Genomic DNA, 5,430 nt, shown 5'->3' with positions numbered 1-5,430 from the left:
TCCCAGCTACTCAGGAGGCTGAGGCAAGAGAATTGCCTAAGCCCAGAAGTTGGAGGTTGCTATGAGCTGTGATGCCACGCACTCTACCTAGGGCAATAAAGTGAGGCTCTGTCAAGAAAGAAAGACAGAAAGAAGGAAGGAAGGAAGGAAGGAAGGAGGAAGGAAGGAAGGAAGGAAGGAGGAAGGAAGGAAGGAAGGAAGAAAGAAAGAAAATAAATTAGAGATAGCCTATCACCTAGAGGATGGGAGACCCCTCCCCCAAGCAGGAGGCTTGCTGCAGGCTCTCTGCAAGTGAGCATGGGACAAAAGACCTCTCTTTGACCTCACTGGAAAGAGCTGCTAAACACCAGTCTCCTTCTTCAGGGAGGCCCCATTTGTGAACCTAGACACCACCCTGCCCAGCATAAAATTGAACAAATATTTTTCTCACAATTCTAAACTCACACTCCACCTATCCCCCCTTACATGGCTATCTGAAGTTCTGTCCCCTGCAGAGCCCAAAGCCTTTGGTCTTTTCCTGAGAGATTTGGGCACAGTGTGGACCACCAAACATCAAGACAGAATTTATGACTAGTGGGCAAGAAAGAAGGCATGGGAAGAAAGGGACACGTGGAGGGAAGAGGAGCAGTCCCCTGGTTAAGACTTTGCCCAGCCAGCGGTGGTGTTGACCCCTGGTTCGGGCTGTGTCTGGTGGGAAGAGGTGCAGAACCCCCAGCTCTGATGGTGAACATAAGAGGGACAGTGGTTGCCCAGTGTGCACTGAGCTCAGCATGTGGGGCGAGGATCCCAAGTTCCAACTGAGCTTGTGAGCAGAGACATGGATGCCAGTGTGGACTGAGGTTGGCGGGAGTGGGCAAGGATCCCTGGCTCCAACTGAGCCTGAGAGCAGAGGCTTGCTCGGTGTGGACTTAGCCCTGAGGGAAGGGATGTGGTCCCCCAGTTCCAAATGAGCCAGCAAGCATAAATGTGGAGGCCAATGTGGACTGAGTCCGGTGGGCAGGGGCACAGACCCCCAGCTCCAACTAAGCTGGCAAGCAGAGGCACAGATGCCCAGTGGGAACTGAGCCCAGCAGGCAAGGTTCCAGACTCCTGGCTTTGATTGTGCCCCAGGGACAAGGGTGTTGTTTGGACACCCAGTTGGAACTTTTGACAGGAAATTGGTGGCTTACCACAGGGAACCAGGCACCATACCCTCTGTTGTGGGACAGAACTGACTAGAGATTTCTATCCACAGTTGGAGACCTTTGGATCCCACTCTGTTGAGCAGGATTTGTACTGCTGGAGACAATTTGATTGGAACTTGCATCTAAGGCTATCTACCTAGCAGCATTCTGAAGTTGACCTATGAAATTCTGTAGGGGAAAAGAACTGAATAGTGGAGGCAGGGTGCTGCAGCTATCTGTATCTCTCCCCAGCTGAGATTTACACCTAATATCAAGACTTCTTAGGATAGGGTATAGGTTGGCTGATTTCCAAACATAGCCAGCTTACGCTATCTCACCAAGTAGGTTCCTAGAGTCTCTAGCCAAAACTTCGAAAGGGGCCTTTGTAAGGTTGTAGGGGATAAGCCACAATTACAAAGCCCAGTGCTTTGGTAAGGGGCTGATTAACTCTACTACCTGGGACCAACAATTCAATCTCCCCCTACCAGTTTTAATAACCAAACAGTGGAAAATAAACATCGGGTGGAACCAACAGAAGAACTCTGGCAACATGAAAAATCAGAGTAACTCAGAGAACTCTGGCAACATGAAAGATCAACTCCCCCAAGGAATGACAAAGGAGATACAACTGAAGATGCCATGCATAGAGAAATAGCTCAAGTGTCAAGAATAGAATTGAAAATATAGATGGCAAATAAGATGAATAGAATGGAAGAAAAGTTAGAAATTGAAATCCAAAGAGTAGTTCTAAAGTTGTCGTAAGAAATTAATGAATTCAGGCAGTGCCCATAGCTCAGTGGGTAGAGCACCAGCCACTTACACCAAGGCTGGCAGGTTCGAACCCAGCCCAGGCCAGCTAAAATCAATAATGACAACTACAACAACAACAACAAAATAGCTGGGCATTTTCACAGGTGCCTGTAGTCCTGGCTACTTGGGAGGCTGAGGTAAGAGAATCACTTAAGCCCAAGAATTGGAGGTTGTTGGGAGCTGTGATGCCATGGCACTCTACCAAGGGTGACATAGTGAGACTCTGTTTCAAAATAAATAAATAGAGAAAGAAAGGAAAGAAAAGGAAGGAAGGGAAGGAAGGAAGGAAGGGAGAGCAAGAGAAAGAGAAAGAGATGAAACAAAGAAAGAAAGGTATTCAAAGACAAAGCCACTAAAGATATGGACATAATGAGAAAAGAGATGGCAGAGCTCAAGGAAATGAAAATGTTATTTGAGGAGTTCCAAAATACATGAGAATCCCTCAGTAATAGAGTTAACCAGGCAGAAGAAAGGATTTCCAAAATTGAAGACAAAGCTTTTGAATATTCTCAAATGCTCAAAAAGGCAGACAAATGGAGAGCAAAAACTGATCATTCCCTGAGAGTATGTAGGATCATTCCCTGAGAGTATGTAGCTTATAGGAATTCCTGAAGGAGAAGAGGATGGTTCTGAAGTTACAGAGGCTCTACTCCAAGAGATTATGGAGGAAAATTTCCCAAGCATGGCAAGAGATATGCAAATTCAGATAGTAGACAGTTTCAGAACCCCAGCAAGACTCAATCCAAATAAAGCATCTCCAAGACACATTGTAATTAACTTTGCCAAAGTTAATATGAAGGAGAAAATTCTGCAAGCAGCCAGACTTAAGAAAAGCATGACCTGCAAAGGGAGAAATATTAGAATGACTGCAGATCTCTCAGCTGAAACCTTTCAAGCCAGAAGAGGATGATTATCAACCTTCAATCTTCAAAAACAGGCTCAGCGCCTGTAGCTCAAGCAGCTAAGGCGCCAGCCACATACAACAGAGCTGGCGGGTTCAAATCCAGCCCAGGCCTGCCAAACAACAATGACAACTACAACCAAAAAATAGCCAGGTGTTGTGGCAGGTGCCTGTAGTCTCAGCTACTTGGGAGGCTGAGGCAAGAGAATCATTTAAACCCAGGAGTTGAAGGTTACCATGAGCTGTGATGCCACAGCACTCTACCCAGGGCAACAGCTTGAGGCTGTGTATCGAAAAAAAAAAATCTCCAAAAGCAAAACAACTTTCAGTCTAGGATCCTGTATCCAGTTAAACTGAGTTTCATTTGTGATGAGGAAATCAAATACTTCGCTGACATACACATGTTGAAGAAAACTGCCATAACTAAACCAGCTCTCCAGGATATTCTCAGACAATGACCAGGACAATTTTGGGTCTACCACCAAAGTAAACTCACCCAGAAATTTTTGAACAAAACCATTCCACAATGGTGAAAGGATTAAAACTATTCACTGGACATTTGAAAAACATGACACCCAAAACAACACTAAACTTATCAATCCTCTCAATTAATATTAATGGTTTAAATTGTCCTCTGAAGAGGCACAAGTTGGCTGACTGGATATATAAACTCAGACCACATATCTGCTGCATACAAGAATTTCATCTTACCTTAAAAGATAAAAGTAGACTCAGGTTAAAGGGATGGACATCTACAATATAGGCAAATGGAAATCAGAAATAAAGCAAGGGTTGCAAATTTATTTGCAGAAACAATTGGCTTTAAAACAATAAAAATAAAGATAAGGATGGTCACTTCATATTTCTCAAAGGACACACTCGACATGAAGAGATTTCGATAATTAACATTAATGCACCCTACCAGAATGCTCCTCAATTTATAAAGCAAACCCTAACACAGAGGTTCTCAACCTGTGGGTTTCAACCCACAGGAACTGTATTAAAGGGCTGCGACATTAGGAAGGTTGAGAACCACTGCCCGAACAGATATGAATAACTTGATATTTTCCTGCACTATAATAATTGGAGATTTTAACACCCCTTTGATAGTTTTGGACAGATCCTCCAAGAAGAAACTAAACAAAGAAATACTAGACTTAAACTTTACCACAGAACAACTGGAATTAACAGACCTCTACAGAACGTTTCATCCTAATAAAACTGAATATACATTTTTCTCATCAGCCCACAGATCATCCTCCAAAACTGATCATATCTTAGGACACAAGTCTGACCTCAGCAAATTTAAAGGTATAGAAATTATTCCTTATATCTTCTCAGACCACCATGGAATAAAAGTTGAACTCAGCAGCAACAGGAATCTTCATATTTAAACTAAGTCACGGAAACTAAATAATCTTAGGCTGAATGATACCTGGATCAAAGATAAGTTTAAGAAGGGAATCACCAAATTGCTGGAACAAAATGATAATGAAGACACAAATTATCAAAACCTGTGGGATACTGCAAGGCAGTCCTAAGAGGGAAATTTGTAGCATTGGAAGCCTTTGTCAAGAAAACAGAAAGAGAGGAAGCCAACAACTTGATGGGTCACCTCAACCAACTGGAAAAGGATGAACATTCCAACCCCAAACCCAGCAGAAGAAAAGAAATAACCAAAATTAGGGCAGAATTAAATGAAAGTAAAAACAAAAGAATCAACAAAATAAAAAGTTGGTTTTTAAAAAAAAAGATTAATAAGATTGATAAACCTTTGGCTAACCTAACCAGAAACAAAAAAGTAAAAGTTCTAATATCGTCAATCAGAAATGATAAAGGAGAAATAACAATAGAAATAACCTTAGAAATTCAAAAAATCCTCAATGATTACTACAAAAAAAACTCCATTCTCAGAAATATGAAAATCTGAAGGAAATAGACCAATACCTGAAAGCACACTACCTTCTTGGACTCAACCAGAAAGAATTAGAAATTTTGAACAGATCTATATCAATCACTGAAATAGCATCAACTATAAAAAATCTCCCAAAAAAGAAAAGGCCGGGACCAGATGGCTTCACATCAGAATTCCACCAAACCTTTAAAGAGGAACTAGTACCTATGTTACATAACCTATTCCAAAACATAGAATAGGTTTTGAAGGAACAAAGAAGGAATACTTCCCAACACATTCTATGAAGCAAATATCATCCCAATCCTGAAACCAGAAGAGGATCCAACAAAGAAAGAAAATTATAGACCAATATCATTAAAGAATATTGATGCAAAAATATTCAATAAGGCTGGCACCTATAGCTCAAGTGGCTAAGGCACCAGCCACATATACCAGAACTGGTGGGTTAGAATCCAGTCTGGGCCTGCCAAACAACAATGACAATTACAACCAAAAAATAGCTGTGCATGGTGGTGGGCACCTGTAATCCCAGCTACTTGGGAGGCTGAGGCAAAAGAATTGCTTAAACCCAGGAGTTTGAGGTTGCTGTGAGCTGTGATGCCACAGCACTCTACCCAGGATGATAGCTTGAGGCGTTGTCT

Source organism: Otolemur garnettii, unplaced genomic scaffold (assembly GCF_000181295.1).
Source record: "Otolemur garnettii isolate 467f Iridium unplaced genomic scaffold, OtoGar3 scaffold00003, whole genome shotgun sequence".
Taxonomy (NCBI): domain Eukaryota; kingdom Metazoa; phylum Chordata; class Mammalia; order Primates; family Galagidae; genus Otolemur; species Otolemur garnettii.
The sequence above is the reverse complement of the archived record's forward strand: the minus strand, read 5'-3'. Positions refer to the sequence as shown.